This window comes from Lonchura striata, chromosome 3 (genome assembly GCF_050655825.1).
Source record: "Lonchura striata isolate lonStrDom1 chromosome 3, ASM5065582v1, whole genome shotgun sequence".
NCBI classification, from domain to species: Eukaryota; Metazoa; Chordata; class Aves; order Passeriformes; family Estrildidae; genus Lonchura; species Lonchura striata.
The window spans coordinates 65,393,531-65,412,986 of NC_140705.1; the positions used below are offsets into that span (position 1 = coordinate 65,393,531).

General features: G+C 43.1%; 1 long non-coding RNA gene across 1 annotated transcript; it reads right to left on the reverse strand.

The window, feature by feature from the left end:
- Positions 1–7,626: 7,626 nt before the first annotated feature.
- On the reverse strand, positions 7,627–13,193 carry LOC146767925 (uncharacterized). The gene is made up of 2 exons (XR_014953810.1): positions 7,990–13,193; positions 7,627–7,884 (listed from the first exon to the last, which is right to left on the reverse strand). It is a non-coding gene; the product is annotated as an uncharacterized LOC146767925 (long non-coding RNA).
- Between the last annotated feature and the right edge of the window lie 6,263 nt (positions 13,194–19,456).

The window sequence follows — 19,456 nt, forward strand, 5'->3', positions numbered from 1 at the left end:
AGTCTGCTCACCCCAGCAAAGTGCAATTTACCCACTCTTTAAGGTCTAATTTTAATTCAAGGAAGACAGAATTTATGCACATGCACAGCATTTCCCCTCCAAAAGGCAAGAAAAATGTCTACATATTTTGTCTGGCAGAAAACATAAGAGAACAGCTTTGCATAATCACATGGCAGTTTGCAGAAGAAATCTCACTCTCAGAGCCCTTTTTTCCTCTCATTCATTTCTTGAATCAGTCCTAATAGATTCGGAGTCCAGGTCATATTTTAATGATTTAAATATTCTTATTTTCAGAAAAACAAGACGCTGTTGTCCTCCATCTCAAAAGAGGACAAAGACAGTAGAGAAGTATGAAGCCAGGAAAAGAAAGGAAACAATTTGCATTGTATGAAGTGAGACAACAGCACAAAAGGAAGGTGCAGTGAAGACACCATTAGCCACAATAAGAAGAAATATTTGCTGGGGGGAATGGGGGGACATTGTTAGATAGGACTCAGATACTTTGATCTGTGTGGCATCAAGAATGTGGTTAGGGTCAGTGGTTCAGGGACTGGCAGGCTATTCTGAAAATGAGATCACGTACAGGCCCAAGTGTAGCCAGGACTTGTCACTTTGGGTCAGATCTCGGTGCATGCTTCTCTCTGAGAGCTGAGCCTCCCTGCCCAACACATGGCTTTCCCTCAAAAGGTAAGCCCTAAAATGCTCATTCTTCCATGGGTACATGTGAGGTGCTTCCTTGCACATGGCAGCCCTGTGGGCACAGCACAATCCATGGAAAATAATACCCAGGCTTGTCTACTCTCAGCCTGAGAAAGCTGGATTCCATGGGTGTGGGCCCACAGGCAGGACATTAGAGATGTATTTCCCAGACACCATGGGGGACCCATTCTCACCAGACCCATGCTCACCAGACCAAGCATAGGGCAAGAGAGATCCTGGCTCAGTGTATAAGACAGCTCATTTTAAAGCTGGAATATACAAGGAGGGGATAGGGCAGCTGCATGTTCATGGACTTCTGTAAGGTTTGACTTGCTAATATCATATATGTGAAGTGTCTTGCTAAAAGGAGATTACTGTTTTGCAGCCTTAGTGTGCTAGATTTGATTTCCATCCAATGTCTGGACATTCTACTCATGGCAAAAGCCAGTAGATGTCAGCTACAGACAGGTACAGAGGCAGTCCAAACACTCAGCAGTGGCACAGCTAGGAGCAATCAGAACTACATCAGACATACAGAAAGCAGAAAGTGCCTCAAGGGGCACAAAGGGACAGTAAAAAAAAATCTGTCCTTCCTCTTCTATACTCCACTCCTTCATCTTTAAGGCCACAATTATTATGGGTTTGTTTGTTTGTTTGTTTTTACTACAGAGAAACCTTGACTTGGTTCTGGAGACTATTGTTGCACAGGTTGGAATCACACATCCAAAAACCCAGGAAAGACAAACTGCTCCACCCATAGTCCACCAGAGCAGACAAAGGAATTAAAGCCTTTATATCACAGGACTTTATATACCCCATAAAAATTTTACTCTTGGGAACTGGAGAAAGATAAGGGACTAAATATTAGCCATGAGTGCCTATAGCTATGTTTGTACTATTCTTTCTAATACCACAAAAATGTGGCATAAGAGAATGTGAGGTTCAGTTAATGCAGGACTGAGAAACTTCCTCTTAGTCTTGGTAGAGTGACTCTCACAGCAAATCATCAAAAGCATTAGGAAAAGCAAGGAAATGCTTTTCTATTGTTCTAGTGCAACATGTGAGTTTCCTAAAAGCACATTTCTTAGACTTGATTAAATGGCTTTCACTTGAACTATTCAGAGTTATGATTTTAAAAGACTTCTTTGGAAACTTAGGTTTTTCAAGTGGTTTCTTTTTTTCTCTCATATATATTACTGGCTTAGCACATTGCAGCTGTGATGTAGCAGATGGAAACTGTTTTGATAATTGATGCTCTGAAGCACCATATGCATAGACTGAAATATTTAAGTTCTGTTTAGCGTGTTTGTCTGTCTATGTCCATATCTGCTTTCTCCTAGAGACTCTGATTTGTTTACCACAAAACAACAACAAAAAATCTGGAAACATGGCTAAGTGAGAAGAATGTAGAACTCTGTGGTACCATTTAAAAACTGGATGCAGAGACAAGTCCATATGAAGTCATTCTCTTTTCAGTCTTCTCACTAAACTTAGCATGAGCTGGAGGTCTGTTATTGTCCCCCACCTATCTAGCAGCACATGTGTGTTGAGTATATAATTCCTATAATTCAACATACAGCCAGCACTGGTACGACAGTTGGCATGCAGTGCAGAGCAATTGCAAATCAAGTGCGAGACATTTCATAGATTAAGTCCCTGCTCAGTGACATTCAGCAGGAGATTTGCAAGAGACCAGGAGTTCACCAGTGGGATGCAGCAGGCAGAACATTGTGAGATAGCACAGATAGCACTCTTGGCAGTCCAGTTAAGTACTTTGCTTTCAGATTCAACACAATGCAATCTCCTTGTTCCATCCTTTTTTACAGGTTCCACTGTATTCATTGCTGCTTTCATACTGTCACCTTGCTAGCAGTGTAATTGTATGGGGAATAATATGGAAATTAACTTAAATAGAAACATACAAAAATGTTGTGCCACAGTATTTTCTTTTTAATTTTATTTTTATTTATTTAATAAAAAATAGTGCAGATAGTATAGAGGATACGCCTAACTCCAGACATCCAAATCTGGAGGCTGAGTCATTCAGTCACTTTTAAAAATTCATAATTATGATTGTTTCCTGGTGGAATTTTTAAAACGCGATGTGAATCGTGTCTCTGCGAACAGGTAATACACGCTGCGAATATCTTACGACAGCACTCGGCTGTTTCCACTGTGACGGCCCGGGGCCGCCATTCCCTCCCGGCCGGGCCCGCCAGGGGGCGCTGCGGGGCCGCTCCTGCTCCTTCCCTCCCGGCCGCTCCCAGCGCTGCCCCTGCACCGCACCGGGACGGCGGCACTGCTGGGCTGCTCCTTCCCTCCCGGCCGCTCCCAGCGCTGCCCCTGCACCTCACTGCTGGGCTGCTCCTTCCCTCCCGGCCGCTCCCAGCGCTGCCCCTGCACCGCACCGGGACGGCGGCACTGCTGGGCTGCTCCTTCCCTCCCGGCCGCTCCCAGCGCTGCCCCTGCACCGCACCGGGATGGAGGCACTGCTGGGCTGCTCCTTCCCTCCCGGCCGCTCCCAGCGCTGCCCCTGCACCGCACCGGGACGGAGGCACTGCTGGGCTGCTCCTTCCCTCCCGGCCGCTCCCAGCGCTGCCCCTGCACCGCACCGGGACGGAGGCACTGCTGGGCTGCTCCTTCCCTCCCGGCCGCTCCCAGCGCTGCCCCTGCAGCGCACCGGGACGGCGGCACTGCTGGGCTGCTCCTTCCCGGGCAGCCCGGGGGGAGCGCCTGCTCCCAGCTGTGCCCTGGGGCTGAACACGGGCACTCAGCAGCTCCCGCTGCAGGAGAGAAGTGCTGAATTCTCGCTGACCGGGCTAATTTCCGAGAGGCTGGAGGCAAGGATAGCTGGGTTTTTTTTGTTTTGTTTTGTTTTGTTGTTGTTGTTTTAGTCTTTTCTTTCCCCCATAGCGAAATGTGTACTCAGTTTTGAGTAGCGCTATAAATAAAGTAAAAAATAATAACTGGGAGGCACTGGGTCTGCAGCATAACAAAGCCCCGTGATTTCATCTGGGCCCTGCAGAGCTCTGCCCCGTCTGCCCCTGTTCGGCTGGAAAGAGAAGGCATCTGTGTGACCGGAAGGATTTCGTGTGTCCGTCAGCCCCGCTGCCCGCTCCGGGCGAACCGCAGCCGGCCCCGGCCGAGCCCTCCTGCTGCCGGCCCCGGCAATGCGGCCGCTGGCTTGTCCGCCTGAGCTGCCTTAAGCCCCAGAGCCCCTGGAGGCTTTTCCGCTTTTTGTTTAGAGGGTTTGTCTGCGGGCCAGCTGATGGCTAAACTCGGCTGACCTTCCTCTCCCAGCGAGGCTGACGCCGGTGCACGGTATCGATCTCACTGCGGTACGGGAGGTGCAGCCAAAGCACCGAGAGGCACTCACCTCGTACAGTGTAGCACAGTGAACTTTCAGAAAGTAAAAGTGCTTGCTCAGGAGATTGATAATCAAAAACACCCGCTGTCCATTGTGCCTCTTGACATTCATTGTGCTGCAGCTGTGACTTGTTTTATTGACTCGTTATAGGGACGTAATGCATTGGGAAGTTAGAAACTTGCAAAGGGAAGTATCTGCTGTCCCATAAATTGTCCCTCTAATTTTGTAACACATTACATTTAAAGGCAGGTCATAATGTTCCCAATCAGTTACCAAAAGGTAGGTCTCTAACTAAAAATTGCTTGAGTGAAGAGCTGAGGAACTTGCATCAAATTTGAGCACTGAAAATCAGGCCAGTTTGAATTAACTGCTCATGGAGCCTAGCCCTGAAAACACGGTCTGCTGTCACCAAGTACAACGCTTACCTTTTGAAACAGATCCAGGGAATGAACAAGCATAAAAATATTCCAGATAACTTCAGGGTGCTATTCAGTGATACTGGCCCTGCCTGTTCCACTAAGAGGCCTGACACAGCGCAAGTGCCATCACCAATGGATATGCATCTGCTTGACTCTGGACAGGTTCTTCAGCTAGGACCAAATCCACACTCTGCTTGTTGTACAAGAGGAAAATGGGGGATTGGGATGAGCAAGAGTCAGTTTTTTCCCCTCCAAGTATTCTTGCATGGACTGAGTAGGTAACTGTACAGGTAAGCTGAATCATAATGGGGGCTGCTTAGATTTTGTGATTGGCCTTTTCCTCCCATTTATAAATCTTATACATATTAGTTTCATAATTTCTTTCAGGAAATGTTTGAGCTGCAGCATTGAAAGCTGCAGCAAATATTTGTTTTGTTTATTGCTTATTTTTCAAATGTCATCATGCACCAGAGGTCTGCAGGAGCTCATCACTTCCCAGGGACAAGAAGACTGCAAGAACCTTCTGATGTGGAACAGTCTGTGCAGTTTTCTGCCTACAAAAACTTTTTTCCCTGTATGTGGGCAAAAAGACAGAATATCACAGAAATTAAAAAACAGATTGAAGCTCTCATTGTGTTTAAGCTGCAGTATATATTAGGATATGGCATTTGTCTAATGATGAGTCTTATGGCTGAGGTGTTAAAAAAGAATTAGTCTAGGCAATTTAGCCACCAGACTGCTATTGATATAGCAAGCTGATTGACTTTGCAAGTCTCCAATTACAATCCATGCTATAATGATGATTATACTTCTGCATGGAGCACTACTGAGCCTCCAGTTTTGACTCATAGCAGATTCCCACTGAAGTCAGCAGGAGCTGTGCTTGAGATGGGGCTTTCACAGGCAGCACTGTTTGTCCAAAAGTAAACAAGCTGTTCCTGTAAATTGCTTCCTCAAAATGGACAGTTTTCTCCTAGGTATGGTCACAGCTCTGTTCAGGCACACAGCTTGTGCTTTGTTCTGACACGGGAGCAAAGTCAGGTTTCAGGCATTGGTAGTCTGGTATGTCTTCAGACTTGTCCAGCACTGTTCAAGTCTTTTAAATTTTACAAGTCTTAGAGGCTCCATCCAATAATTCATTATCAAGAATACCCTGCTTGCCTGTAAATAGTATTCTCATTAGTTTTTGTGCAGACAAGTAAAATGTATTTAATTGATTTCATCATGATTAGAAGAAGGTAAGTAGATTTATGCAAGAGGAGTAAATAATCAGTTTCATGTGGAAAGCTTACATGAGAAAAATCTATCTTCATCTCCTACCTTATTACACACTCAGGAAAACTCTACATATTGATTTTAAGTGAAGTTGTTGATTGTCTGGCCAGCACTACAAGTGAGGAAAGAGACTTGGGAAGCAGATTTCCATTTTTGTAGAAAAAGAGGAAGCAAAGGCCATAAACTGGGAAACAGCAAAATTCATAAGACTATAATTGTTCATGTTAAGATGCACAATTTGAGGAGAAGATTGTGTTAGGAAGTTTCTGTAAAGGCTAGCTTGCAGAGAAATTACCCCTATTGTCTTGATAATCACTTTCTAAGCCATAAAAAACTCCCATCTGTCAAGCAGATCTGTTGAAGTACAGTCCTGTGGGATTCTGCATGACACTACTGTAGAAGTTGATCAGAGGGTGATGTAGGGCTGCCATCTCAGGCTGTGTTTGAATGTTCTATTTTCTTATTTCTGGGAGGAATAGGAGCTTCACCCCTTTGGTATTTGTCTGGTAATCAAAGAGCAGATGTCAGAAGTATATGGACATTTCTTCATGGAGAGTTCTCAGAAATGTAATTACAGCTGTCCTTAAACACCATGTTCTGTATTTCCCCATGTCCTGTATAGTGCTCTGCTACATGATGGCTGTGTAACCTAAAGCCATACTAGCATTTTAATCTTGAGCTTTTTATTACTGGCTCTTTTAATCTCAGGCTTTTTTTTTTTTTCTTTCTTTTTTTTTTTTTTTTTTTTTTTACTGTCTTGCCTTTCCAAAATTTGCATTATCAGATACTTATAATCAATTGCCTAAGCAGAATGAAGAGTATCACTCAGAAAGTTCTCCATCATCATGGTGGCTACAGTGTGTTACCCTGTGGTATTTGGGCACTTGTAAACAGGAATGATTTCTGTCTCCTGAGAGGGCTGGGACACAAGGAGCTGTCCTGGTTTTGCAGAGAGTTTAATTTGGGTATTGGCCATAACACCAGATAAGCCCTGTGGCTTTTTTTAAAGTGGTGTTAGGAGTGAGGCACAGCCTGGCCATGGTTTCATAGCGAGTTTGGGGTCTTGCAGTACCTGGGCCTTGAGCCCATGATGCTTTTGACAACCAGCTCAATGCATTCTCTTGCTAATCCACAGCCATGCTTCACAAGGCAGTAGGAGAAGCCCTCTCACTGAGCACTTGTTAGCTTGCTTCTTTTGGGAGGGAAACTGAAATTTCAAAAGTTGAGTCATCATTTTTTCTCTACCTTACTTTTGCAAAATAATAAGGTGCAACCACTTGCAATTAATCAGGCAGTGACTGTGTCTGAGGGACTCAGGGAGCTCCCACCTGGAGCCAGGTTAATCTGTTCTCAAAATTTTGTGACCTGCAGCCACAGTAGGGGTGGCAGGAGCCTTTTGAAGAGACAGGAGTGTCATCTAGTGGTGAAACAAACCCACTCAATCTCACCCCAAGGGCCACCACCTGCCACCTTCCAAACAGAGCACTGGGTAACACATTTTCTTTCTGCCACACTTCAACAGTCTAATGCAGAATGCATGAAGTAATGCTTCTTTTATCTTTCACCCTTGTGGGATTTCTATTATGCAGACTAATGGAAAATAATATGAGCCCATAGCTAACCAGGCAGCAGACACTAATGGCTCTCCAACTGAGGTTCTTCTGTCCCTGTGATGGAATACAGGGATGGTGTGGATACAGGTGGTCCCTGTTCTCCTTGGAAACAGGGACCACCAGCTCCCCAGGAATTGAGAATTTTACAGCTTTATTTACTAGTATTGTGTGATGCGTCCACTGAAGGAATGGACATTTGCGTTATAGAGTAGATTTTTTCCCCCAAACTCTTTTGCCTTCTTTCACACATAAATCCAGATTTATTAGTGAAGCAGAGCATAAACCTTGTATTTCTCTTGTAGTTGGTCAGATAGGAAAGGAGAAACATCTTCTCACCAGAAGCATCACTAGCAGGGACAGGGAAGATACAGGGACAGGTGGCTGAGCTGGTAACAAAGCGGAGAGGAGAAATCCTGGCTGGTTATGTACAATTTTCCTGATGTGACTTCCTGGCAGTTCATCACAGTAACTGTAATGGAACAAACCCAGCTCGAGGTGTTGTGCAGGTCTTCTGAAGGAAAACAGATATTGAATCTAGTCAGCTAGAACTGATAATGTAAAATTACTGCCACTCATTTCTCAGTACACATTTTCCAATGCAGAGCTAGAAACCCACCTTTTTTTGGAACAAAGGGGGATTCACCATTTTTACAGCTGATGCCGAGGCTTAAGAAAAATCCCCAGTGCTTCCCAGTTGATTAGGGGCTGGTGGATGGAGGATGTGGAGCTACCCAGCCTTGGAGCAGTGGGCAGTAAAAATCTGAGGATCTAGTCGAGGGAGTCTAAGGGCATGCCTTGTTTTTCAAATGGTTCTTCATTTCCCACCATTTCCTGCTAGAGTAGGCCTTGGGTAGTCATGGCATGTAGGTTTTGTGATCCTAAGGGTGAATACACAGGAAAAAAAAAAAAAAAAAAAAAAAAAAAAAAAACACACACACAAAAAAAACCCAAACCAAACCAAACAAACAAACAAAAAAAACAAACAAAAAAAACCCAACCAACAGACAAAAAGCCTAATAAAAGGCACTGAATCCCCTTGCAAAGCTGGCGGCTGGCTGTGTGACAGGGCACTGGGCAGGGCCCGGATCAGCCAGGTAGTCAGGGGCTCCTGGCAAGCCGAGGGCAGCGAAGCATATGGGTCTTTTCCCTGTGTCGCTCTGCGCCCGGAGCCACCGAGGGAAGGGGCTCGGGAGCCGCCAGCTCTCGCTCTTTGCCAGCCCGTCAGCTCCCAATCCTGCTTCCCGGGAAAGCGCACCCGGCGGCGCTCTCATTTGTCAGCCCGCCTGCGTCAGCGCTAATACCGAGCTCAGCTGCTCAGCATCCCAGCTGATAACGTCGCGGGAGGAATTAGGCAAGGCATGCCGGTAGGAGGGAGAGAGAGGGCTTGAGGGAGAGTAATCACAGGCACAGTGATGGGAAATAAATGAGATCAGAGAAAAAACAACCCTCAAACAGACTATTCTCAGGCTAGAAGGGAGTGTAGTTTTAGGAGATGGGGTTGTTTCAGTCCCAGCTGTGGGGAGCCACGGGATAGTCCAGGTCTCCCTGGGATTTCAGCAGGGTTTGCTTCATGGCTAAAATAAGGGAGTTGCCACAGGGCACTTGGCGTTCAGCTGAGTCGCAAAAAAACTAAATGGGTGGGCTGAGAGGCTGGGTTGTCCTCTTGTCCACAGATGAGATATGGGAAGAGGCAGGGGAGGGCTCACAAATGCTGCCTTTTCTGCATGGGTGCTGTGCAGGATTTCCCTCTTCAGAGAAAAGCAAAAGGGTTTTGCTCAAACAGCTTCTGCCACAGATTCGGAGCATTCTTTCCCCATGAAAACAGTGCTAATAAGAAGAGGCCATGCCACAGTCTGATGAAACCCAGGGAGGCCCTGGACATGCAAGCAGCCCCATTCACTGCACGACAGCCAGCTGGAGTCCACTTCCCAATATCTCCCTCGACAGCAGACAGAGCAGAGTGCTCTGTTGAAAGAAGGCATATGTTTAATCAGTTCCTGTGGTACTGTAAAACTCAAATTTAATTTGAATTTTTTAAATACACCTTGGCATTTTAACTACTGCTGGCAGTAGTTTTATACTCCTTCTGGTTATTTCTCTACAGAATATATCTCTTTCCACTGAAATTCAGTAAATCTTTTGAAAACACTGCGGCAAGGTCAAGGATGTTTTGCAAAATCTTTGTCTGTGTAACCTAAATGGACCTGGCAACAGAACAGATTGTGCTGTGAACTTGGGGAAAAAGGTGAAATAGCTAATCCCCATCAGATTTGCTCTTTGTATGTGGCAGTAAATTCAGGGTGACTGTCTGTCTCCATATCCTGTGTGGCATCTGAAGTTACAGTCCCTGGATTGTCTGGTTTTCTGTACCTTGTAGCTGCTTGGTTCTCCCAAAAAGCCACAAAGGGACCCTTGAAGGAAAGTTGTGTATCCAGAGCAGGAGACCACAGAGACACAGACTAGAATTCTCAGCTTAGAAAGCTGCCTTTCATGGGCACCAGAGAAGAAACAAGTATCACAGTGCAGAATGAGCTTTTTTTTAATGAATGTTGTGTCATAACTAGCACATCTAGAACCAAATACTGTAATAATTTATGCCCATGTGTTGCTTTTTTTGTGTGTGTGTGTGCATGTGATTAGTTTTGGACATGCATTTTTCCATATCTCCAGAAGTTCAACAAATTTCAGAGGCAAATTATTATTTACCAATTGAAAAATTACTTTCTCACACTTTTTATTTTCCTTTTTCTTCTTGCTAACTGGCCTCCAAGAGAAACACCATTAGAGTGATGCTGGAATCAAAAGTTTTAGCTAAGATTTTCAGAGTGACAAAGGGAGAATTGTCAAGGGAAAGGTGTCTGTCTATCTGGCCTCAAAAGGTAAGCCCAAAAAGGAGATATCTTGGTGATTGAATTCTTGGCCGGTGGTTACATTTGGAGGTTCAATTGCCATGATGGCGAAGTCTCCCTCAACATGTTATTTTTGCTTGACACCCAAATTAAATTACATTTAATTTCACATTCTTCCACAAAAGTTATTCCATATTGTGCCTTTCCTTTTGAAAAATGCCTAGGCTAGGCAGGCATTGATTGCTAACAAGCCCAAGAAGAAAAGTCTAGATGACACAAGTTAAAAAAAAATACGTGAAGGGATGATAGTTTTGGCAGAAAACACTTCATGGCCCCTGAGTGAAAATCATAAGCTATCACCTGTCAGCTAGCTGATAAATCACCAGATCAGAGCAAGTCTGATTATTCCACTTCTAAAAATATTATTGTAATTTTCACATAGTTTATTAATCCTCTGTAATTGATTAATTAACCACAGGGTTATCCAGAGACTTAATTCACCATATAACACTCCACTTCCCCTCCAGGAATTCAGCACATGCAGGTGCTTCTAAAGAAGCTGTAACCAGCAGCTCACAGATGGAGCAGGCTCTGGTGCCGCAGGAAAGGATTTCATGGCAGGCTGGTCCTAATATCAAGAGTTAGTTGAGGCTTAATGGTAACCTTACCCCTCCTCAATACAAAGCTGGGGTCCCTCTGGCTCAGAAGGAACTCTTTTCTAAATATTTCCTTGTTCTGCTCCTGCTCTGCTTCTCACATGCTGCATCCCTGCTCTGCTCCACACAGTGATGTGCCAGCCAGGAGGGAGAACCCCTCTAGGACCTCTGCCCTCTCCTTACCTCAGAAAAGCTTAGTTCTTGGACAAGTTAGGGCATTCCATGGAATCTGGACCTTAGCAGGAGAAAGCTGAATGGAGAGAGTAAGTGAGGCCTGGTGAAAGGAACACATGAGAATAAGACTTGCCTCAGGCCAGCAGGAAATACAAAGTGACCTCAGAAGCTTCTGCATTGACATCAGGGTATTTTTTGGGCTGAATAAAAAAAACCAGCTCTAGGTTAGCTTCTGTGAATAAAGAGATTGAGACTGGAATTGAATGATGAGAGACTATTGATGAGGGAAGAAAATGACTGGCTACAGGCTGAAAGTCTGAAAAAAACCCCACACTTTTTCAGAACAGATGTGAGATGAGACGTGAAGAGCCTGGTATAGCATCCACAAAGACTGAAGCAAAGCCTACCAAAAGGAATGCAGTAATGATGGGACCATGTCCCATTCTCTGTGTCATAGAATGAAGATGTCTGACAGTAACCAGCACAGGGGCTTCTGCTCACAGGGAACAGGTTAGGCTGGGTTGTGTTTGGGCTTTCCATCCCAGTGGCTGGGGACAGCTAATAGTCTTGTCCCTTTCTAAAGAAACTTCAATTGCTTAAATATCCTGAAGTGCAAAACTTCTTGAAACCTGTGCATTACATCTTTCCTGCCTGTGGCATCTCATGAGAATCAATGCTTACAGGTCTAACTGGTGTCCAGATTTAGATGAGTGGATAAGTTTATGAGTTGTCTACCATATTTGCTCCTTACTGAAAGCTATTTATTCTCATTTTATAATACCAGCTAGAGGCCAGGAAAATCAGATTCTGTATATTTCTGAGTATATATCTACATAAACACATAGAATAAACTGTATTGAAAATATACAAGGTTAAAGACTAAGAGAAAAGAAGTGTTATCTGCATTTTATAGATGGAGTGCTGAAGGAAGAGATGACATGAGTTTCAGGTCATACTCAATGTCTGTGATAGATCAGGAAACTCAGTTTTAAGAAGACCATCCTTCCTTCATGGAATGGAAAGAAGAGAGCTAATACACACAGGAAAGATGGGGTTGTACCTTCTGTAGTGTATTTGTAATGTTAAACTATCCTTAATTCCCTGCATGAGACAGTCCCCTGTTTTTTCTTCATTTTGCATTCAGTAGTCTATAGCAGGAAGTGTGACACTTGATTTTATTTTTTTAAATATCTTCATTATTGCAGAAAATCTTCAATAAATCATGCTTGGAAGCTTCTGGGAAGTTTGCAAAACCAAGCCCTACTCAGCTCCAGGCATTTGTACATGACGCATACACTCATCAGTGCTCACTGCTGTTGTTTCTCTGCCAATCACCTTACCCAATGTGAAGATGTGTCACAACACTGAGCAAGCATGGAAACAGCCACTTTAATCAACCATATTTTCCCCATATGGTAACTTTCCTTTACCATAGTAGTCCAGCTTTCACACAGATTTTAGAGAGAAAGTTTACAAGCAATAAAAATTAACAGCCAGTATATATGCAACAAACAAATCAACATCCCCCCCCTCTCTATAGTGTGTGCCTGAGTGGATCTAATACAAACTAAACTGTGACTAAACTGTGATTGCATTTTCATGAGATATTTTGCCTAAAGATGTGCAGTGTACACAGCCCATGATTCATTCCAGTGAGAACCAGACCAGGGATGACAGGAAGTTCCAAGGACAAGCACAGAGAAACAGTCATAACAGAAGAGGAAAGCCACACAATGATTGTGTTGCCATGCCCTTAGAGCAGTAACAGGGCAGGGCATTGAGTGCCTTCATTCCCATGTGCCTGTGAAGAACTTCACTGACTCTCTTCATCTTCACCTATTCTTCCCCATAAAGAGAAGAAAGGCCAGAGTAATGTGTGGAATAGTTCACGTTTCCTAACACCCTCTCTGTCTCAGATTGCCTCACAGTTAGAGCTCCTGATCCTCCTCCACACACACCTGAAGGACAGTTCTGGAATGCACGTCTTTCCCAGAAGTCTCACTAGAGCTGAGGAGCAGGTACCTTGCTAGAATTAATCCTCACAGCTGTCTGGTTCATGTGTTGTTAATATAAGCACATAATTTCCACTGGCATAGATTAGGAGTATTAATGGCAACAGAACAATGAACGTCTGTGCAATCAGAATTTGACGTCTTGTATTTGTCATGCCCCCAAATAGCTTGTTTCCAAATTATAGAACAGTTGTGTGGTGAATGGAATTGGGCTGTGATAATTTGTATGTATGAACGATATTTTAAGACCCACTTGTTTTTCATCTCGTTCAAACACTGCCAGGGTGGATGTTGAGTGGATGGAGGAGCATACATACATTCTGTTTCAGAGAGGCTTTTCTTCTCATCCTGCAGTGTGGCTGAGGGATCTGTCTCTCCTCTGGGTATTCATTTTCAGTAAGACTTGGAAAGGAGAAAACAAACCAAACACAGCACAGCATCTGAGGACATAATGTTTTCAGAGTTGGCTGGCAGTGGTAGTCTGTTGTTCTGTCAAAACAAAGATGATGTGACAGATCTGCCTGTGAGTCTTTGCCCAGATTTCTCATTCCTTCCTTTCACTTGCCCTTCTCTTTTTCCATCAGCAGCATCACCTCAATCAAATTTGTTAAAGGAAGTGAGGGATATTATCTCAGAGATACTAAGTTCCTTCAGTTTTTGCAAAAATCAGAAAGAGACCCTGCTTGAGCCCACACTGGGGAGCAGCCAGTCATTACATAAACAGCTCCCAGGTGCTTCAGTAATTTGCTGCTTTTTGTCCAATGCTTTTCTGCTCTTTGCCCTTGAGAGGTCAAACACCAGTGTTGCCAGTGGGATGGAGTGGGACACAGGAAGTGTGTGGAGGGACTACAGGAGTGCTGGATGCAGGAGGTAGAGCTCTGCAGCAGGGGTAGAACTGGAGCTGAGAACTTGGAAGCACTTCACATTGGGCTGAGGATGTGTACAGTATGTGTGAGTATGGCTCCTAAGGTTGGTGAAAAGAGGAGGGAATCCAGAGGAAAAAACCTTTCCTATGATATTAACTGATCTTTTTTTTTTTTTTTTTCATTAGAGTGAATTAAAAGCAGTAAATCTAACTAGGTGTTTCATAATTTATGCTTCACATAAACAGTTGTTTCTAGTGAGTGCAATGCAAATATATTTTAAGAGAAATGAAAGAGAAGAGGAGGAAATATCTAAGGCTCAAAACCAAGGAAAGATATGTATCTACATTTAAAATGTTCTCAATTTTCAATTCTTTATTCAACCATTTAACTGTTTGCTTTGATAACATACATTTGGCTAATTGGCATAATTTTCTTGGTTAGTAAGAGTGAAAGGTGATCTCAGACTAAGTTAAGAGATGCTTTGCAGCCTGGGGTGATTCCATGATAAGGTGAGCTTGCAGTAGCTACTGTGCAACTTGTATTTTTGGTTTAGTGGGGACAGGAGAGTACTGTCTCATCTTAGGTGCTTGGCCAGTTTTGAGAGCTAGTGGTATTTAATGCCAAGTCAGTAGAGAGGAATGTCTTATGAGCAAATGCAAATAATTATCTCCAAGCATGAGAGCAGTAGGAAAATAAATATGACCATAGGAAATATTTATGGTCCATGATTGGAATAGTGTAAATATGCAGAAAGCAATAGTTATTATGGCCAGAGTAGTCAGGGGATACCTGACACCAGTCTGTGGGAACCTAAACTTTCCTAGTTCCATACTGGATGGAATTCCTCATTCTAGCAAAATTTGCTGTCATGGTGACTGCACTGTTCCATTGTATAGTGACCAGAGGGTGTGAAGACAGTAAAAAGTAACTAAAATAAATTCTTAATTTACAAGCTTTCCTGGTAGGCATTTACAGTTTTCTTCAATGTACTGAAATACACAATGTTGTTAAATTCAAAAATAAAATAAATTGACAAATTTGACTTAAACAATTTCATCTCTATTCTTCTCTGAAGACCAGTATGCAGTGTATATGTGATCCAATATGAACTTCATGAATAGAAATTTAATTGCCAGCATATTATCATTTGAGACTTTTCTTCATCCTGGAATATTTCAGCATTAATCTTTGCAGCCTAGCTCTGCACAGCCAAGATGCTGATTGAAGAATGCCCTTTAAACAGCTCTTCCAAAAACAGTGGAATGTGTCCAGTGATCCTCTCCTGCAATTCCAACTGCACACTCAAAATGTCAGGACATTTCAGATCTGCCTTTTCCTGTGTGCCTGTGTTGCTGGTGGTGATGGTGGTGGTTTAGGTCAGCTGAAGCAGTTGTGCTATATCTGCACAGAGGAAACCACAGCATTTTTGCAGAGCAAGCGTGCGCCAGGAAGTTGTCTTATATTGTGTTCTGGCATTAACTCCTACATTTTCCCATTCACTTCTCTGATACAATTTTGTTTTAAAGCAATCTAACAAAAAACAGGCTTCCTGAAAACTGATAACCTTTTTCTTGCACTTTTGACAGTAGTGGTGCTGTGCTGTTCCAGCTTGGCTGATCGGCACGATCTTCATTAACTGCTAACCTTTCCAATGATATCAAGGGGAGACAGTAGTTTTTCTTTTCCTGATGAAAAGGATTTCTGAGGGCTACTGGAGTGCTGACGTTCTCATACTCTAAACCCTTTTTTCTGGTGATTTTCTTTCTCTTTTCTTTTTTACCTGGTGGCTGATGTCAGGGTTGAGAGTAGCTGACATTTTGGGATGACAAGCACCCCACCCAACATGATTACCCACTAGTATCAATTCACACAGGGCCTCAGATTATTCTAAAGATTAACCAACTAAATAGGAGTAGTAGGGGTGATTATCACATAAGTAACTGGCTCTTTTATAAATAAACCATTTGTCCTAAGATCTGTTAATTAACTTTCAAGACTGAAAGATGAATAAATGCCTTAGTCTCCAGGGGCCAGAAAGATAAATTTTGCTCATAATACTACAAATCCTATATGAATCCCGACTTCAATTTTTTAACCTCATGAGTTTTGTGTTTCTCCCTTGAATTTGCCCTGGTGCTTGACCTTTGAGGAGACACACAACAGCTGATGGGAGTTTAGAGCTGCCTGTTTGCAAAGTCCTTTTCTTGTAGGATGCAATTTCAAGTCCACCTATTTCACAAAACTCCTGAGTCATCCCATGGCTGTGTGTCTGTCTGTCTGCAGTATTCAACCAAAGCGTTGTGAATTCACAAGTGCTCAGACTCAGTTTTGGAGCTTACCCAAATACTTGCACTGGGCAAAATATTTCTTGACTTTTCTGTGGAGAATAAAGCCTGCAGGTTGGCCACCACTTTTTCATTGTCTGGCCAATTTTGGCCAAATTTTCTGGAAACATGAAGGTCACAAAATTATCATTGTCCTATGATTTCAGCAATTGTCAGTCACAGAGTTGTTTGAACTGCTTACTGAAGGTACAACGTTCTAGCAAGGGAAGATGAGTTTAGTTTTCTTTTGTATTAGTTCATTCTACTCATAAGCCAATTAATTAAGAAGGAAGACATTAAGTCACAGTAACTTTTCATCTCAAGTCTTATTACATGCCACATGCCTGTCCTTCACATAGTTGTCACTCCAAAGTCAAATCCTATAACTCTCCCATCTTGCTTTGAAGCATGGGCTGAAAATGAGGCCTCTGCAGAGGTTTCAGTATACGAAGGTTCACCATGTTGCCATTATGTATTTCCCTTGGATCCAAGTGGTAAAAAGTACAGCAAGTGTAGAGTCTGTTGCCTTTGCTTAACTTTTGTGTTTCCTGAGCCTTTATCAGAACAGCCATCAGCCTTTCACCTTTTTCATGAGGTTCTATGAAAATTGGTTCAGTCAGCTGCATGTGCAATTCTTCCTGTGGTTTTAGAAACAGAAGCAGTGGAGCAACATTTAATTTGCAGCTTCTTCTTCTTAACCTCAAAGGGAAAAGGTGGTAACTGTTAATTGCATCACAGCATGCATGTGCTGGCAAGCCCAGTTTGCTCTGACTCCAGGTGTCCTGGGACCACCAAACCTAATCAAACCATATTCTAAGCACCATGTGTGCAAACCTAAGCCCAAACCACACTGCACAACGTCTATGTTTATTGTTCCTGTGGACTTGGAGGCAAAAAATCGTTAACCATCTCTCAGAGCTCCTGGCTATTGCACACAGATATATAAGATTGCAGGAGTGCTGATATATGTTCACTGGTGAGGGCAATCACATGCTGAAGATATGTTTGTGGCAGTTCTTTCAGAAAGAGCTTGAAACTGTCCAGAGCAGCCATGTTGCAAGAAATAGGCTGCAAAATCTGTTTTTGAGGCACCATTTTTTTATTCTGAAGTCATACTGGACCTCAGGGATTTTTGTTTTTTAGAGATTTGGTCTTTTTTGTTATCTAATTCTGGATGCAGTGTGAACAGTGGCTAGGTGGTTTTGTGTGAAACGCTGCAAGGGCAAGATTCCAGGGTGAATTCTTCAAGGTTACAAACTCTTGTTTCTGCCAGGAGTGACCATTCTCCTTTCTCCCCTTCCCTCCTCCCTTTTCCCTGCTCATTCCTTGCCAAGACTAAAGCTGTCACTGTGTGAGGTAAGAGCTCTAAAGCTCTGTGCTGTTTTAGAGCATCTCACAGGGAAGCTGTGATGATGGAAGTACAATGAAAATTGGGTATATTCTAATTAACCTTGGGAATATTGCCATCAGGAATGCAGAGTATTCCCCTGGAAAAGTTGCTTTTAAGTGGCTTGATTTTGTGTTTGTCCATGAAGCTGTTAGCAGACCACATAACAGCTTTGGGGAAAGCTTGTGAAGACTGTTCTACTGTTGAGTAGGCTTCCATCAGAAAAGGAAGGCTGGGAAGTCAGCTCGGGTGCTGAGAGGCAGTCTGTTTCATTTAGGAAATACAGCAAACAACCTTATAGGGGAGCAAAAGAAATGGAAAAATACCAACAGGGCTCTCTGTTTAATGGCTCAAAAGCTTAAGGGCACTTCACCCAGCAATACCAAGCAATTCTAGATTGATGATTCCCTAATCATCACACACAATTTTTTTGCACCAGAACAAATATAAATCCTACTGCCATGCACAGCAACAGAATCTGGTAAACTATTTTAGTCTAGCTACAAAACTAATCTGAAACAGACTGACAACAGACAATAATAAGGTGTAACCCTGGAGCTTTACTGCTGTTCATTATTTTTTTATTAGTGAGTTCAGAACCTCTTCTGTGTAAGCTGGAAATGTCCATTTCAAACAGCATTGCAGGGTGATGTGGGGCATTTTCCTGGACTGTGTTGCCTGCCTTAGAGGCTTGTATTTAAAATGAGTTTCTCCTTTCCCCCTCGCCCCTTTCCAAACCTAGAGTTAATTTGTTCCCACACCTCAGTTTGTGTGAACAGATGCCTCCATCTCTGAGCTCACAATTGCTGGCTGGGAAGTGATTCAGCTACTAAACAGTTGTAAGAGAGCAGGCAAATAATCATTGGGTATTGCTGACATCTGAAAAAATAATCTTGTGTTCATGACTTTGCTAGCAAATGAAAAGGGACAAAGAGGCCCAAGCAGCCTTGGAGAACACCTCTATCTGAATTGAAGTTGCCTGTAGCAAGGAGCTGTTCTTGCCAGTTCCTTGCTACAGACAACTTCAGATGCAGCTATGTTCTAAGGATGAGCCCCTCAGCATGCAGCACTGGACCTGACCAGCTGGACAACAGCCCCACATGGACAATTCTGACATACAGAGCAGGAAGAGCACTGAAAGAACAGGGTCACTTTGGTAGCTATGGAGGTTTCCTCCATGTCTTCCCACCATTATCTTCTATCTTGCCTACAGTTCTCAGCTGGGAAGTTTGACTTATAAAGGAGCATTGCAGGCTCCATGGATGGTCACTGTAATGGCTAATAGATGGAGCCACAAGAGATGTGGGGATGTGGTATTCCTGCACCTGGGGGAGGTACTGCAAAGCACCACATGCTGCCTTCAGAGCAGCCAAGCTTTGCTACAGAAGATGCTATGAAGAAACAAGAACAAACAAAAACCCCCAAATTCGTGGGTTGCAATGAGCCAACAGAGGGTTGCAAATGTTTGTGACTCACTTTCTTCTTTTTTTTTTTAATCTCCACAATAAGCCATTTATTTTTATAGTCTTGAATAATTTTTTTTTCCTTTGCATGCAGTAAATACACTTGATTTATCTTGAATGTTGAGAAGTTTCTTAGTCAAAGTAGCTGAAATAGCTTTTCACAATTTATTAATCATTGGAGCTGCATATTTTTCCCTTTTGATTAAATTGTGTTCAGTTTCACAAATAGAAATTTGGAAATTTAATTCACATGGGGGTATTAGCAAAGAATATCAGTTTGGCAATATTTTGTATTGTTAATGTGAAGTGTAAAAGGATGAATGCAGCAAACAGCCAAAAAAAACCCAAAAAA